The sequence below is a fragment of the Zingiber officinale genome, chromosome 5B (assembly GCF_018446385.1).
Source record: "Zingiber officinale cultivar Zhangliang chromosome 5B, Zo_v1.1, whole genome shotgun sequence".
Classification (NCBI taxonomy): domain Eukaryota; kingdom Viridiplantae; phylum Streptophyta; class Magnoliopsida; order Zingiberales; family Zingiberaceae; genus Zingiber; species Zingiber officinale.
The window spans coordinates 121,986,654-122,005,560 of record NC_055995.1 but is presented as its reverse complement, the minus strand read 5'-3'; positions in this window follow the sequence as shown (position 1 = coordinate 122,005,560).

The following is an 18,907-nucleotide window of genomic DNA, read 5'->3' as shown; positions in this document are numbered from 1 at the left end:
CCGTTGACATATAGACATGTCGCAGGAATCCCATTGACATGCAATGAGTGAGAATCTCACTGACATGTCAGATTCATTATCTATATAAACTTGTAATGAATAAATTGTGAGAAACGAGACTGCGAAGGGAGAGCTTTCAAAGTAATTTAGGCTACAAGTGAGCTAGGAAAAGTAAAATTGTGAGAAAATAGGTAAATTTTCTTACCTCAACAATGTAAGTAGATTAAAGATTCATTTATCTTCCGGGTATCTATTACTAAAATTTTAAATAAATGAATTAAACAATTTAAAGATATGATCAAGCTTCTTTCAAGTTAGTTTCAGTTTTTTAAAAAAATTATTATTATAATTATTAATTTTATGATAGCTTGGAAACTTGTTAATTATGTAAAATAATATGATCAATCTATTCTGAAGTATATTTATGAAAAGAATTTTTTAATTAACAAACCTCACTCTATATTATTTTGCTGACATGATTATATGATGAACTCACTTTTATAGTTTGAAAGGGGAATTAATAGTAATTAAAAAATTAATTAGTAAGTAAATTTTTTTAATTTTATTATTATACAAATAGTAAGTGAAATGAATTTAACAGTATTTAATGTTAATTAAGAAAATTTTAATCTGTAATTTTAAACTTGAGATTTATATGAGAGATTTTTTAATTTAACAATATTAAATATTATATTTGAAGTATGTGAATCTATAGTGTTTGTATCATATGTAGTTTTTATATTAGATTTATTGAGAATTTCTTTATGTTTACAAATTATGATTTATTTAAAATTTGATGTATCATTACTTATTTATTATAGAATGACTTCAAGAATAGAAGTCCTTGTTAGCTACGGAGGTAGGATCATTGAGAGTGAACACAGTGCATGCTATGAAGGAGGGTCGCATAGAGTAGTGTTTTTGCAAGAGAGCTTTGAGTATAGTGACTTGTTGAATCCATAAGCCAAAAATGGGAGCTCCGATTAGATGATGTTATATCTAATATAATATATAAATTATCTTGTATGTCAAATGGAGTCATCCGTTATTATTATATGGAGGTCAAAGATGGTGATGATATATATGGCCTTGTTGATAGTATTGCTTTTGTTGAAAGTACAAGTTATCCTTAGCTATATATGAAAATTAGAAAATATCGAATTAAGGGTAGGAGAAGTGTATGTACGCATGAAGCAGAGTTGGTTGGTAGACAAAGTTTTTGTGATCATAGTTCGAGTCTTTTGCATGAACTCATTATACAAAGTGCTAGACATAGTGTATATGCTCTTACTTTAGAGCCAATTGGTGATTCTTTTATACTACATGGTTGTCACAGTGTATATGCTCCAAGTTCTCAATCATTCGGTGATTCAACTCTATAATGTGACTGACAAAGTGTGTATGTTCTAAATCAGGCATTGTCTGAAGTTCCATTTGAACCAAGTCTCGACGCAAGTATTTATGATGAGGCTGGTCTATCACATGAAATTATGGAGTCTTCTCATATATTAAGTCATTCAGATGTCTCACTATCTGAGAGCATTGACATATTGATAGCAATAAATGACTTTCAGTCCAACCCCTCAAAAGAGGAAGATAGTGATGGGCTACTCGGTCAAGATGATTGTGAGGAAGAGACAATGATCGAAGTGCTTGAAGCATTTTAGTTTACTATAGAAGCCGACAATCCTGTTTCAGTGGATTGAATCAAATCAGTGGGTAACACAGTTGGAATGGTAGTTGGTACAAAATTTGGCACAACCTTGGAGTTTCAAGAGAAGGAAGATGTAATTAATGCAATTAAACAATATTTCTTGAATTGTAGTCGAGAATATGAAGTTCCCGAGTCAAGTTCACGTGTTTAGTCAGTCATATGCAGGAACACTAAATATGGGTGTAGTTGACAGTTACGTGCAACAAGACTAAGGAAACTTGGTGGAGGATGGGGCATAATACGATCTAAAGGTTCACACACGTGTTGTGAGGGCTATGTCGCTTGATCACAGACAATTGGATTCAAACTTTATATACAGCTGCATATTGGAAGGGGTGAAGAGAGATTCGTCCAAGTCAGTTGGAAGTGTTATCGTTGAAATTTACAACTAGTTGTATTTTAAACCCTCCTATAGGAAAGCATGAGAGGCTAAACAAAATGTCATCACAGAATTTGGGGTGATTGGGATGAGTCATACCAACATCTACCACATTTCTTTGCAGCTCTGCAACAAACAAATCCTGGAAGTATTGTATGGTGGGCATTCAATGATTACACTCATGTTAGGCATCGTGTAGTTGAATTCAACAAAAAATTTTACGTCAATTGTTTTGGTCATTCAAACCAGCTGATCCTGTCCGAATCGTTGAACCAACGGACGCTGGGCACGTGGCGCTCTCCTGATAGCTGACGTAGATCCTCGGCCGGTCGGACGGTGCTCCGGCGAACCTGCACAGAAGTCGGGTCGGGAAGGGGTTCCCGGCGATGACCCTCTGACGCTCAAGTCAGGCAAGCAAGCAGTAGTAAAAAGTGGCTCTAAAGGTGTTGAACGCGTACCTCCGGCAAAGGATGAGGGCCTTTATATAGGGCAGCGGAGAAGCGAGTGTACACATACCGAGGTGTACACGTGTCCGCGGCCCATACCCCAGTAAGGGCTTGTCAGTGAGCTTACCTGACCCATACTGCTATAGTCCAAGCGTGTCCTCGATGAGACAGCGGAACCCCCTGTCACAAGATTCGGAGTATGGCCTACATGTGGAACATACCCGCTGTCAGGAAAAGATGTCCTTTGTCCTTTTCCCCTTTGCTCCCGATCTGGCGTCCGGCCGGCCAGCTTCCGCGACATCCGGTCGGACGTATACGGTGGTTTACTTGGGGAGATTCACAATCACGCGCTTTGTGGAGACTATTAGCAGTATGCTTATGGCTTTGGCCAAGCGTGCAGTTCGCTCGGCCCTGCGATCTTGTCCGCTGAGCGTCGGAACCCTGGCTTTCGACAGGGCGCCTTTAACCATCAACCAGACACCGACCGGCCGACCGGCCGGTCGGACCCACCCCTCTCCGGCGGGACACCTGCCACTTTGACTTCCACATGGCGTTGACTCCACCGGACGGGGGTCCCCTGTTCTTACAACCGGATCACTTGCCTCCCCTTCAAGTCTAGTCGAAGGAGGCGATTAGTCCGACTGACTGGACTACTAGCCTAGCCGGTCGGCACCTTCAGGCACTCCTGCTCCGCTCGGCTTCCCGCAGGGACGGCCGTAAGGTCAGTCAATTCACAACCTTCCTCGGATCTCCTCGTAACCTGCGTCAATCCTTGACATTAAGGCTGAGCATGCGCTCATTAAATGCCTCGAATGGCTGAATGCCACGTGGCGCACTGTCGTCATCGTACGGTGGAGGTGGCGTGGGGCTTTGATGGGATCGAGGCGGTTCGAAATGGACGGCGCGATGTGTACTTTGACTCCCGTGACCTGGATCCAACGGCGAAGGCCGCCTGACCCCCGCCATATAAAATCTTCGCTCTCTCCCATTCCCCTCACTTGCCTTCGCGATTTCAACCCCTGCCCCCAGCGCTTGGAGCTCCGGCGATACCGTTTCTGTTCTCCGACACTTTCCGGCGCCTCTTCCTCGATCCTTCTTCCCCGCAGTAAGGCTTTACACCTTTTCTTTCTTGCTTCCGGTGTTTACTCCGTATTTGTCTCCCCAGTTTCAATCCTTGAAACCTCTTTTCGCTCGTTGTTTTTCTCCTGCCTTTTGCTTTTTTGATTTCTTCCGATCGGCCCATGGCTAGCTCTTCCCATCCCGAAGACCAGTCCCTTGGTCCTTGGTACGCCACCATGCAATCACGATTTGATCAATGTGACTTTGACATTCTAACCGATAATTTTGAAATCCCCGAAGATTTTGAACTTCTTTTACCTGGTCCTTCCGCCCGGCCGCACCGGCCGCCGCGCGGAGCTTTCTGTGTCTTCCGCGACCAGTTTAGGGTTTAGGGTTTAGGGTTTAGGGCAGAGAACTCATGAAGCCGATCAGACTCAAATTGACAGGCGAAAACAACAGACTCCCGATCGGCATCGCTCTCCAAGGCGTGAGAATCGCCGAATGTCTAGAGAACGGTCTCGACCGTCCGCTCGGGAAGAAGAAAATAGAAGTAACACTGCCCGAGGCGAGATCAACATCATTGCTGGCGGGCCGACCGGAGGTGACTCTAACCGAGCAAGAAAGGCGAGCGTCCGACAGCTCCAGATCCATGCGGTCGGCTGCAGTCAGGAACGGGCGAGCGGACCAGAAATTAGTTTCGAACCCAAGGACTTGGAAGGAGTTGAAGTCCCCCATGATGACGCCCTTCTCATCAAAGCGGTAATAGCCAACTACACTATTCACCGCGTTTTTATTGACACAGGGAGCTCGGTCAATATCATATTCAAGAAAACATTCGATCAACTGCAAATTGATCGAGTCAAGCTGCTTCCCATGACAACCCCCCTTTACGGGTTTACGGGCAATGAAGTTCAGCCGGTCGGACAGATCCGTCTGGGCATATCTCTGGGAGAGGAGCCGCTCAGAAGGACGCGCACAGCAAACTTCGTCGTGGTGGACTCTCCGTCGGCATACAACGTCATATTGGGGCGACCAGCTCTCAGCGAATTCCGAGCGGCCGTCTCCACCTTCCACCAGAAGATCAAGTTCCCCGTGGATGACAAAGTGGGAGAAGTACAGGGAGATCAACTAGCCGCTCGGCGATGCTACATCGAGATGGTCCGAGCAGAAGCCAATTCCGCTTGGAAGACGCCCCGGATCGAGGTAAACGCCATCACTGAAAAGCCTCCCTCTTTAGTTTACGAAGAAAAAGAGGAAGCGCAGATATACCCGACCCGATCGGAGGCCACGACCTTCATCGCGTCTGATTTGGAGGCGAATCAGAAAGAGGAGGTGATTCAATGTCTCCGAAGAAACCATGATGTCTTCGTCTGGTCGACACATGAGCTGCCCGGAATTTCACCAAGTATAGCACAGCATGAGCTCCACGTCCGACCGGACGCTCGGCCAGTAAAACAAAGAAAAAGGGACTTCAGCGCCGAGCAGAATATCATCATCCGGGCGGAAGTTGAGAAGCTTCTGGAGGCCGGCCATATATGCGAGGTGCAGTTCCCGAGCTGGTTGGCTAACGTAGTATTAGTCTCCAAGCCAGGCAACAAGTGGAGAGTGTGCATAGATTTTCGGGATCTCAACAAAGCTTGCCCGAAAGATTTTTATCCTCTGCCCCGGATAGATCAGTTGGTGGACTCTACGGCCGGCTGCGAATTAATATGTATGCTTGACGCTTACCAAGGCTATCATCAAGTGCCGCTTGCTCGGGAAGATCAAGAAAAAGTTAGCTTCGTTACAACCGACGACACCTATTGCTATAAGGTGATGCCGTTCGGATTGAAGAATGCGGGAGCCACGTATCAACGCTTGATGAACAAAGTGCTTAGAGAGCAGATCGGGCGGAATCTAGAAGTATACATGGATGACATTCTTATTAAATCCGTCCGAGCGGCCGACCTCTTGGAAGACATGAAGGAGACTTTTCGAGCACTGAGGAGGTATGGCGTTAAACTAAATCCCCAGAAGTGTCTATTCGGAGCAAAAGGAGGACGCTTCTTAGGTTACATAGTGACCGAGCGGGGTATTGAAGCAAATCGCAGCAAGGTGAAAGCTCTACAAGACATGCCGCCTCCAAGAAATCTGAGGGAAGTGCAGCGTTTGACCGGTCGGATAACTGCCCTGTCTAGGTTCATCTCCAAAACCGCCGACCGGAGCCTGCCTTTCTTCAAAATCTTGCGCAAAGCCGCCAAATTTCAATGGGACGAAGAATGCGATCGGGCATTCGAAGATCTGAAGACATATTTGAATTCTCTTCCGGTACTAGCCAAGCCAGCTGCGGGTGAGCCACTTTGTATCTACTTATCTTCTACTGAACAAGCCGTCGACTCAGCATTAGTAAGGCCGAGCGGAGAAGAGCCAGTGTATTTTCTGAGCCATATTTTAAAAGATGCTGAATCTCACTACACCGGGCTCGAGAAACTTGCTTTCGCTTTGGTCTTCGCCGCTCGGCGCCTCCGTCCTTATTTCTTGGCTCATACTATCATCGTCCGGACGAATAGCCCGTTGGGAAGAGTGCTGTTGAATCCCGAAGCGTCCGGACGGCTCATCAAATGGACAACCGAGTTGAGCGAGTTCGACATTCAATACCAGCCCCGGTCGGCGATAAAAGCGCAGTCCTTGGCGGATTTCGTCACCGAGGTACAAAGGCCAGAGCCCGAAGTCATGTGGAAGGTATTTTGTAGACGGATCCTCCACTCGGCTCGGGAGCGGTATCGGTGTCTTATTGCTGTCTCCCCAAGAGGAGAAGATGCACTTGTCCGTCCGGCTGGATTATAGAGCTACGAATAATGAGGCAGAATATGAAGCTCTTATAGCTGGCTTACAGGCCGCCCGGCATGTAGGGGCCGGACGGGTAACGCTCCATTCAGACTCCCAATTGGCCGCTCAACAGCTCACAGGTACTTTTGAAATCAACAACGCTCGGCTCAAGCTTTACGCTCAAGCCTTCGAGAAACTCAGAGCCGACTTCAGAGAAGTTATTATCCAGAAGATACCCCGAGCGGAGAACCAAGTGGCTGATGAGTTAGCCAAACTTGCAAGCTCAATAACGCCGATCGTCTTCCAGCAGCCAATTGAACAAGTATCTTTGGTGGTGCACGTCGACCGGATGGAGGGCCTCACGTTGCCGAGCGACTGGAGGACACCCATCACGGAGTTTTTGCGCTTGGGCGCCACCCCGTCCGACCGGAATGAAGCCGAGCTGTTAAGGAGGAGAGTCGGTCGGTTCACACTCATTGGAGATCAACTATACAAGAAGGCTTTCTCCCGTCCGCTTCTGAAATGCGTGAGTTCAGAAGACTCGGCTTACATCCTCCAAGAAGTGCATCAAGGATCATGTGGTGGGCATCCGGGCGGACGATCACTAGCTAAGAAGATCCTGCTGGCCGGATACTTCTGGCCAACCTTACAAGCATACGCCGCTCGGACCGTGTCAACGTGTCTATCCTGCCAGAAGTATCACAATGTCTCCCACCGACCGGCGGAGGAAATGAAGGCATCAACGGTCTCATGTCCGTTTGATCAGTGGGGAATGGATATTGTGGGTCCATTCCCTATGGCGACCGGGCAGCGAAAATTTTTACTTGTGACAGTTGATTATTTTTCCAAATGGGTGGAGGCCGAGCCGCTAGCCAAGATTACCGAGCAGATGGTCAAGAAGTTCATCTGGCAGAACATCATCTGTCGGTTCGGCATCCCTCGTCGACTTATTTTTGACAATGGGCGGCAGTTCACAGGAAAATTGCTCGAAGATTGGTGCAAAAGCGTCGGCATTGAGCAACACTTCACATCTGTAGTCTATCCCCAGAGCAACGGTCAAGCCGAAATAGCCAATCGGGAAATTCTTTGTATTCTGCGCGCTCGGCTCGACCATTTGGGAGGAAGCTGGGTGGATGAAGTGTCGGGCGTCCTATGGGCCATCCGAACGACTCCAAAGGAAGGAACGGGTGTCACGCCTTTTCATCTGGTATATGGCGGCGAAGCGGTGATTCCCGTTGAATTCGGTATCGAATCCGTCCGAATCCAGAGTTACGATGAAGGCAACGCCGAGCGGAGGAACATGGAGCTGGATTTGGTTGATGAAGAGAGAGCCAAGGCGTCCGTCCGGCTGATGGCGTACCGTCAACGGATGAAGCAAAACTACAACAGACGCGTAATCCCCAGATCGTTCCAGGTCGGTGACCTTGTCTGGAAGAAAGTCAAGCCGGCCGACGACGTCGGCAAGCTGGAAGCTCCTTGGGCAGGCCCCTTCAAAATCATTGAAAAGCTCCGCTCGGGCGCTTACTATTTGGAGGATGAAGACGGGCGGTAGCTGGACCGACCTTGGAGCGCGAATCACCTCCAGCCTTACCAGGCGGGGTGAAAGGTGCGCCAATTTAAATCATCCTGTATACTTTTTCCAGCTGTATACTTGAAATGCAGAAATGAAAAATCGCGAGACTAAAGCAAGTATAAGGCATCGTCAGCAAAAACGAAGGCCCCGGACCGCTCAGACCGGAGGTATATTATACAAGCCAAAGGCTCGATGCCGAAACCCCTGCGCCGTTCGGCCAGGTAGACATCGTCCAATTTAGGCTTAGAAGACCGTCGAGCTCCGACGTTAAATATCGAGAGACGAGCCGGCGTCTATAAACCCTCCGAGCGGAAGACCGTCGAGCTCCGACGTTAAATATCGAGAGACGAGCCGACGTCTATAAACCCTCCGAGCGGAAGACCGTCGAGCTCCGACGTTAAATATCGAGAGACGAGCCGGCGTCTATAAACCCTCCGAGCGGAAGACCGTCGAGCTCCGACGTTAAATATCGAGAGACGAGCCGACGTCTATAAACCTTCCGAGCGGAAGACCGTCGAGCTCCGACGTTAAATATCGAGAGATGAGCCGGCGTCTATAAACCCTCCGAGCGGAAGACCGTCGAGCTCCGACGTTAAAAATCGAGAGACGAGCCGGCGTCTATAAACCTTCCGAGCGGAAGACCGTTGAGCTCCGACGTTAAAAATCGAGAGACGAGCCGGCGTCTATAAATCCTCCGAGCGGAAGACCGTCGAGCTCCGACGTTAAAAATCGAGAGACGAGCCGACGTCTATAAACCCTCCGAGCGGAAGACCGTCGAGCTCCGACGTTAAAAATCGAGAGACGAGCCGACGTCTATAAACCTTCCGAGCGGAAGACCTTGGAGCTCCGACGTTCAAAATCGAGAGACGAGCCGGCGTCTATAAACCCTCCGAGCGGAAGACCGTCGAACTCCGACGTTAAATATCGAGAGACGAGCCGGCGTCTATAAACCCTCCTAGCGGAAGGCCGTCGAGCTCCGACGTTAAATATCGAGAGACGAGCCGGCGTCTATAAACCCTCCGAGCGGAAGACCGTCGAGCTCCGACGTTAAAAATCGAGAGACGAGCCGGCGTCTATAAACCTTTCGAGCGGAAGACCGTCGAGCTCCGACGTTAAATATCGAGAGATGAGCAGGCGTCTATAAACCCTCTGAGCGGAAGACCGTCGAGCTCCGACGTTAAAAATCGAGAGACGAGCCGGCGTCTATAAACCCTCCGAGCGGAAGACCGTCGAGCTCCGACGTTAAAAATCGAGAGACGAGCCGGCGTCTATAAATCCTCCGAGCGGAAGACCGTCGAGCTCCGACGTTGAAAATCGAGAGACGAGCCGGCGTCTATAAACCTTCCGAGCGGAAGACCGTCGAGCTCCGACGTTAAATATCGAGAGACGAGCGGGCAACATACATGGTAACCTTTACGTTAGAATGTAACCTTTACGCCAAGCGGAGTATGTCAATTAAAAGAATGTAACTGCCCCAGAAATTCACCTCCAATAGTGTTAGATCATCTCTACGTTCCGCTCGGCCCAGCACCTAAAGGTATTCGACCGACGTCAAAGCGGAATATTTAGAAATATTACGTATTAAGCCGAGCAGAAGGGCAACGCCAAATACTTGGTAACCTTTCGAATACCCGAGAGGTGATAATAAACGAGCGGGCAACATACATATTCACTAGCAAAAAGACAGTACGTGAAAGAAAAGCATTGCATTAAGATTAAAACTTTAGGCCGAGCGGCCTAAGTACAAAAAAAAAGATCCATTTTTGGCCGAGCGGCCTAATTACAGATAGACAGTCTACTCAATGTAGTCATAAAGGTCCTTGGGGATACTTTCCAAGAGCATCACTTGATCGCCGGCCGGAATAGTAGCGGACTCCGGAAGAAGACCCTTAGACTTTAGATAAGTGGTGGTGGCGGTCATGGCCAAGTCGAAGGCTGTGTACATCCGCTCGCAGATTTTCTCCGAGAATTCAGGCGAGCGGATGTAGCTCTGCCTTAAGGCAGCGATTCGACTCGGCTCGGTATCTTGATATTCTTTGAAAGCTGCCTGGGAGCTAGTAAGGGCCTCATTCAGATTCTGAAGCTTGTCCGCGTCGGCCGAGCGGCCCGCCTTCTCCCTGTCGAGCTGCTCCATCAGCTCCTTTACCTTCAGCTCCAGGCCCCGAGTCTCCACATTCTTTTTCTCCAGATCGGAGATGGCCGTATTTTTCCGAGTAGTGGCCAGGGTTAATTTTGTGTCAAGCGACTTGACTTGTCGCTCGGACTCGGCCAAGGCATGAGCCTGATCGGCCGCCTTCCTCTGCTCGGCCGCCAGCAGATCCTGAGCCTTCTTCAGCTCCTTCTGCAGCTCGGAGTAGGACGGGCCTTGAGAGCCGGACGGACCGCACGCCACCTTCAGTTGCCTTAACTCCTCATCCACCAGGGCTAAACGATTGGAGACTGCAATCTCCTCCACCCATCTCTGGCAAAAGAAAATTAGAGTTATTAGTGGCTGATCGGAAACAATGTGTACAAAACTTCGAAGAAAGCGGACTTACCCCCGTGGCCTCCTGCATGTGGCTATTGGCCAAGTTCCGAAGGGGGATCAGCGCGACGCGCGCCCGAGCGTCGGCCCACATTTTGTAGGACCGTTAGATTCGATAGAGGGGGGTGAATATCGATTCGAAAATATAGAGTATAAGCGCAGCGAAAAAGTAAATGAAAACAGTTATTTTTTACTTCGTTCGGAGCCTGTGACGACTCCTACTCGAAGGCCCGTGGTCCTTGACCACTTTCGTTGGGCAATTCACTAGCAGTTCGAAATAATGATTACAAAAAATAGTACAATGAATGCTAATGAAAATGAAAAGCAAATACCGACAATAAAGACAAGAAAGGAGCGTAGTGTCGGAGCTTTGTTAGCGTCGCAGAAGTGCAGAGCAGTGGAAGACTTTTCTTTTCGTTGTTGTTCTGAAGCTCTCCTCTGACCCTTCTTTTATATAAGGCTCGGGGCACCCTGGATGCCTTCCGGGCGCCTTGGTGAGACGTGACAAGTCCAACCAGCGAGCTCCATGTGGCGACGCGCGATCAGGATGAAATTTCCCTCCCGGGCGCCCGGACCCTGTTTTCCCGCAGAATCCGTCCTGCAAGACAAACGTTAGTCCGGAGGCAAATTTACCCTGCAACACAGATTGTTAGCAAAAGCAAAGTGAGTATGAATTAGCAAAAATAGTATGACTTAGATTCCGTCTTTCCGAGACCGGAATCTAGTCACGATCTCGACTTAGATATCCGAAATGGATCTAAGCCGGATCGACGCCTAATGTTCCCTTCCCGGGAACGCGTCCTCGCAGTCACTCCCCTCCAGTGACTTACCTTACTTACCCGCCAGCTATCCGGTCAGCCCGTCGACCTAGCTGGACTTCTCGCCAAGCGTCCGGTCAGCCCGTCGACCCGCTTGGACTTCTCGCCAGCTATCCGGTCAGCCCGTCGACCTAGCTGGACTTCTCGCCAAGCGTCCGGTCAGCCCGTCGACCTGCTTGGACTTCTTGCCAGCTATCCGGTCAGCCCGTCGACCTAGCTGGACTTCGTGCCAAACATCCGGTCAGCCCGTCGACCTGTCTGGACTTCTCCTGCACACTGGATCAAAGTGTCAGACAACAACAAAACTAACTTAACCTGATTTGTCATTCATCAAAACCTGGGTTAAATCGTTAGTGCTAACCGCACCAACACATTTCAGCTAGGGGCCCCTTCAAGGTGATGGTATGCTCGGGCACGGTCGGGCGGTCGGCCTCTGGCAGCAGCTCTTCAGTCGGGAGATGAAGAGAGACTCGTACAGTGCGGCCATGGCCGGGGGTCGTCCGACCGGCGGTCGGAAGGGGATCAGAAGCCGGCGCAGAAAACTGAGAATGAATGGTTGAGCGCTGGACTGAGTGACGAGCGGGCGGAAGGGTGCTAACCGGAATTGCCTCAATTGGCGCAGCCGGCTCGTCCCATTCAGAAGGCGTCCGGTCGGACGAAATGGCTTCGACCTCTGGCGCCTTGCCTCGAGCGGTGGCAGTGGCTCGCTCGGACGGTTGGACCGCTGATGTAGCCGAGCGCAGGGGAGTCTCCACTCGGCTCCTCTTTTGTGGAGGCTGCTCCTCCTCCCGGGCGGAACCTTCCTCGGGGACAGTTGGTTCTCGGGAGGGGGGGGGGGGGATGGCTCCACTGGCCACGTTTGGTTGAGAAGCTTGAGCGGCCGACTCAGCCTGAGTCCCGCTCTCTCCTTCATAGGATCCGACCGGCTGGATACCCAGCGCTTCCATCTCTCGGGCCGCCGCGGCTTCGAGCGCCGCTGCCTTTCTCTTCAAAACGCCGGCCATTACCGAATCCATGACGATGTCCGCTGCAAAGGAAAGAAGAGAAATCAGTTAGCAATCAAAACAAAGGACCAAGTAAAATGCTTACCAAAGACGCTCGGAAGGAGAGTCCGCATTGGACTCAGGCCGAAGATGTACATCACTCCTTCGTAAAAAAGCTTATTGATGTCAAGCCGCAGACCGGCTAGCATATTTGCCGCATAGAGGTAGTCCGGTCGAGTCTTGAATTTCTTCAGCTCGATAGTGGGGGGCAAGCCGACCTGCCACTTGGTCGGGAAGTTGGCCTGATCGGGCATACGGATGTAGAAAAAATAATCCTTCCAATGTTTATTGGAAGTGGGTAGTTTGTTGAAGAAGACTAAGCCGGGCCGAGCTTGAAACATGAAGGTGCCCGGCTTGGCTTGCTTGAGGTAATAGAAATAAAAGAAGACCTCCGGTCGGAGGGGGATGTTGTGAATCTTGAACAAAACAACAACACTGCAGAGGAGACGAAAGGTGTTGGGTACTAGACTGCCGAGCGACACACCGAAAAAATTACAAACGTCTATGATGAACGGATGTACAGGGAAACGCAGACCGGCGGTAAACTGGTCGCGGAAGACACAGAAAGCTCCGTGCGACGGCCGGTGCGGCCGGGCGGAAGGACCAGGTAAAAGAAGTTCAAAATCTTCGGGGATTTCAAAATTATCGGTTAGAATGTCAAAGTCACGTTGATCAAATCGTGATTGCATGGTGGTGTACCAAGGACCAAGGGATTGGTCTTCGGGATGGGAAGAGCTAGTCATGGGCCGATCGGAAGAAACCAAAAAAGCGAAAGGCAGGAGAAAAACAACGAGCGAAAAGAGGTTTCAAGGATTGAAACTGGGGAGACAAATATGGAGTAAACACCGGAAGCAAGAAAGAAAAGGTGTAAAGCCTTACTGCGGGGAAAAAGGATCGAGGAAGAGGCGCCGGAAAGTGTCAGAGAACAGAAACGGTATCGCCGGAGCTCCAAGCGCTGGGGGCAGGGGTTGAAATCGCGAAGGCAAGTGAGGGGAATGGGAGAGAGGAAAGATTTTATATGGCGGGGGCCGGGCGGCCTCCGCCGTTGGATCCAGGTCACGAGAGTCAAAGTGCACATCGCGCCGTCCATTTCGAACAGCCTCGATCCCATCAAAGCCCCACGTCGCCTCCATCGTACGATGACGACAGTGCGCCACGTGGCATTCAGCCATTCGAGGCATTTAATGAGCGCATGCTCAGCCTTAATGTCGAGGATTGGCGCAGGTTACGAGGAGATCCGAGGAAGGTTGTGAATTGACTGACCTTACGGTCGTCCCTGCGGGAAGCCGAGCGGAGCAGGAGTGCCTGAAGGTGCTGACCGGCTAGGCTAGTAGTCCAGTCAGTCGGACTAATCGCCTCCTTCGACTAGACTTGAAGGGGAGGCAAGTGATCCGGTTGTAAGAACAGGGGACCCCCATCCGGTGGAGTCAACGCCACGTGGAAGTCAAAGTGGCAGGTGTCCGGCCGGAGAGGGGTGGGTCCGACCGGCCGGCCGGTCGGTCGGTCGGTGTCTGGTTGATGGTTAAAGGCGCCCTGTCGAAAGCCAGGGTTCCGGCGCTCAGCGGACGAGATCGCAGGGCCGAGCGGACAGAACGCTTGGCCAAAGCCATAAGCATACTGCTAATAGTCTCCACAAAGCGCGTGATTGTGAATCTCCCCAAGTAAACCACCGTATACGTCCGGCCGGATGTCACGGAAGCTGGCCGGCCGGACGCCAGATCGGGAGCAAAGGGGAAAAGGACAAAGGACATCTTTTCCTGACAGCGGGTATGTTCCACATGTAGGCCATACTTCGAATCTTGTGACAGGGGGTTCCGCTGTCCCATCAAGGACACGCTTGGACTGTAGCAGTATGGGTCAGGTAAGCTCACTGACAAGCCCTTACTGGGGTATGGGCCGCGGACACGTGTACACCTCGGTATGTGTACACTCGCTTCTCCGCTGCCCTATATAAAGGCCCTCATCCTTTGCCGGAGGTACACGTTCAACACCTTTGGAGCCACTTTTTACTACTGCTTGCTTGCCTGACTTGAGCGTCGGAGGGTCGTCGCCGGGAACCCCTTCCCGGCCCGACTTCTGTGCAGGTTCGCAGGAGCGCCGTCCGACCGGCCGAGGATCTACGTCAGCTATCAGGAGAGCGCCACGTGCCCAGCGTCCGTTGGTTCAGCGATTCGGACAGGATCACCAGCTATCGATAGTATTGAGTTCACAAAGTCAGTGATTTAAATTGATAGAAACTTGATTTTATGGTAAATATAAGCATTCACTCTTAAGAGCAATGACCATTCATGGAGATAACTCTGTGATTCCACTGGCTTATGCGCTGGTAGAGTCCTAGAATGTGGAGAGTTGGGGTTGGTTCATGTTGCTCCTTGGAACGCATGTAGTAGGTGTGATGGTATATGTGTCATTTCCGACAGATATATTGGAATTATGCAGACAATGAATAACCAATATCTCAGTTGGGATGAAACACATGCAAAACGTCGCTATTGCCTCCATCACATGGCTAACAATTTTAACTCGCGCTTCAAAATGTTGGACTCAAGAATTTACTTATAAAGGCTAGTACGATAATAAAACCTCATAATGCTATTAATACATATGCATACATATTTTATATACAACATCTAACCTATGTCACATTATAAGGAGGATATGTCAAGTAAAAAAAGTGTGAGCGAGCTTTAGAGTGGGTAAAAGAGAGGAATGATAAGGCATGAAACTGGATTACATCGCTCCTAATAGAAAACTGGTCAATATCCCATGATGAGGACCACAGATATGGGCATACGAATATAAATGTAGTTGAGTGTGTCAATTCAATTCTGAAAGATGCTCGTCGTTTACTTGTTGCTGTCCTTATCGAGAACATATTTTATAACATGGTCAAGTATTTTGATAATAGAAGAAATGTGTACTCTAATAATATGGACAATGACAAAGTGTACATATCGCAATGCCTCAAACTACGTCTGAAAGCTGCATACACCCATCAAGTAACCTCTTTCAATCGTGAAGACGGAGTTTTTGAAGTAAAGACCGGATACTCCCGCGAAATGTGAAAAAGGAGGTAATAAGCAAATAGTGCATCTTTGCCTTTAACATTGCAGTTGTGGAAAATTTCAGGAGACGAAGATACCTTGTTTGCATGCAATAGCAACACGTATGACAACTGGAAGAGATTATTTTGTCTATGTATATGCTATGTATTTATTATCAACTACAATCAAATGTTATAGAAGTAGTATTAATCCCTTGGATAATGAGACCTACTGACCAATTATGGAAAGTGATGATTGTTGATGCCTAATACTTGACCAAAACACGAAGAGAAAAAAAGGTAAGCGAACGGGAAGAAAGAGAAATGAGATGGGCGTTGGATCATCCACAAGAGGAGTACAACATTGTCGACGTTGTGGCCAACGTGGACATAGTAGAAAAACTTGTCCATATATTTGACTCTTTTTCATGTGTAACTTCAAATATTTTGTACCTTTGTAAAACATGTGTTTTTTAATTACCTTTGTAAGCCATTATTGATATTATGCATGATGTACTTATATTGATAAAGATTATGTGTATAAGTATGATATAATATTTGATATACATGTATTCATTTGAGTCTGCATACAGATATGGACCATAAGCTTGGTGATTATCTTAGACATCCATGTCCAGTTGACGGTGAGTTATTACACATACAGACGTTGCATAGATCCGAAACAATGTGGGATAATGTAGTAATAAAATAAATTATGTCATTGATTTCTTTGCCAATGTATTTGTACACATATGTTATAATCATGATAAAATTAATTTGTTGTATAATGTTTTCTTCAGGTTAAAGCAAGTTGGGGTGAGTCATATAACGCTGATTACCTTGAACTTTTACTTGTGAAGTGAACCGATCTACATCAAAATGAGTATAATATTCAAAATGATCATTTTATTTATTGGATGAACTAGCGGGATTCTTGAGAGTTTTCCAGGTTGGATATCATCGTATTGATAGAACACTTATTAATGCTCTTCTTGAGAGATGGAGGCTGAAAACTCATTCATTTCACATGCCCGAAGGAGAGATAACAATTACTTTGCAAGATGTTGTAATTCTATTGGGACTACCTATTCATGGGTTAGTGATATCCGGTAGAGCGAATATTTTCATATATTATTATTGTTTAAGGTTCCTAGATCAAGTTCCATACCCCCTCGTATATGAAGCTCAAACATCTTTTGATTGGGTGGCTGGCTGAAACCTTCGATCTAACAAAACTTCCAACCAATACAACCGACAAAACTATACAATGTTATGTTTGTGTCATTATATTGCGAATGATAGATGGTGATTTGATGGGCTTTAAAACAAATGATTGTGCATGGCATGTTCTTTCAATTTGTTGAGGATTTACATCGCATGCAAGAGTATAGTGTTCGGGATCTTATGACCAGATAGAAGGGAGTTGGATAGACGATGCCCCCAAATCGATCGCTTCGTACATATTTTTAGTTTGCGCAGCGGAATAATACAAATAAAAAATAGAAAGCTAATCTAAAAACAAAAAGGAAATACAAACCGCTAACACGACGATTTACATGGTTCAGAGATAACTTGCTCATACTCTACAGCTGTCCGTAAGGTAGATGATCCCTCAATCCGTCGGTGGATTAGCCCCCGGCAAATTCCGACTATCTCAAGTCTCCTTGTGGGCGAAGAAATATCACCACAACTCCAACCAAGACCTCTTGGAACACAAAAAACTCTTGAGCACTTGTTGACTACTAATTAGGGTTAGCCACCACTAATTTTATCAACCTTAATCAAGCTTCCAAGCCTTGGTTATATAGGTCAAGGGTTGGACAACCCCGCCTACCAGTCGGCTGGTGAAAGTGTCAGTCAACTGTCTTCTGTGAAATTTTAACCGTTACAACCCAACGACTCGATACCAGTCGACTGATAAAAATACCAGTCGACTGCTCCACACTGGTCGAGCGAATAAAAGTATTCTGTTCGCTCCCAGTCGACTGATGAAAGTACCAGTCGACTGGTACCCCGAGTACAATCCCTCAACACTCGGACCCTCACCCTCGCGACTCACTTGACACTTCTTTACAGCCTTGACCTCTTGCCTTCAAGCCTACTTCTTTTGACTCTCGTCCCTAAGATGCATCTAAGCTCGTGGTTCGTCCCAATATCATCCTTCCCGTATGCCTCGAAGTCACTTCCCTTGACCCTTGTCCTTGCTGTCTTGTCCACAGTCTCTCGGATGCTCCATCTTTCACCGGACCCGAAGTCATCAAGCTAAGTTATATATGTATCCTACAAACTTGTACACTCATATACATATATCAAATATAAGGGTGAACATAACTTAAACTCTTTGTCCAAATACCAAAACATATGGTCGCATAGATCATTGGGATTGCTCCAACATATAGTTAGGGTAATACATGCCTTGCATACTTATACTATAATTTGTGTAATGTTGTTGACCCATATATTAGTCAGATATCAAGTCCCTTATTGTTTCTACAGCTATGAGCATGGGAGCAATTCACTCAATGTCGTCCTATTATTAGGGGTGGGATAGAACATACGCCCATGCTTCCGCTCAGGACTAGGTACAATGGTTATTTATTCATATCATTTCATATTAAAGTATTTATGCTCATTCACTTAATACATTTCAAGTGGGCAAGCAAGAAAGAAGTACAACAATCACCATGATTCACTTTGTAGGGATGACACACCACCAAGTAAGATCTTTGTTATTTTAACCTTTGTCATTTGCAACGTTAGCTATATTAATATAAAGAGTAATTGTTATGGCCTTATGTAGATCTCTTGGGAGACATGCATAATTTATCCACCAGTTAGATCCAACTTGTTTAGGGTAGGACATTTGGATGACTCAAGTACCCTTGATATGCTTCAATATCGTCAAATGGTATTATCCAAATAGGGTATGACGACAATTCGGCTGGCTCCAGTTTATCCATGTTCCTCCTTTTTGTCATTGTGATTATCATTCAACCAATCAAAAGGGAAAGTATGAGGCTGATTGGAGGGTTGAATGGACAAAAGAGATTAATATCTGGAATAACTGCGAACAATTTGTGGTTCACAGTAGCACCAGTTTATTGACCCAACACTATCATAGTCAGTATGGAGACTGGTACAAACGAGTAACGCTAAGATTTATGACAGTTGAGGGGGCCACTCATGTAGGAAATGTAAGATATCATGAAACTCTCTAATTATTTCGCAAATTAAAATTCAATTACACTTTAATCTCTATTATATTTATTTTTTCTTCTTCTACTAGATTGATATTCACGAGAGAGCACAAATATCTTCGTACTCAGATAATGCTCCGATCGGACAACATAACCTAATGGCTAGGGCTATTTTTGGTGGTTTCTGAGAGCAACGAAGATACGTAGACTACCCAAGTGAATATATCATTTAGGACAATATGCATATTCCTGATTGGGTTCACTCCTACCACTAGTGCACCAATAGGTAGAGGGCCGAGAACC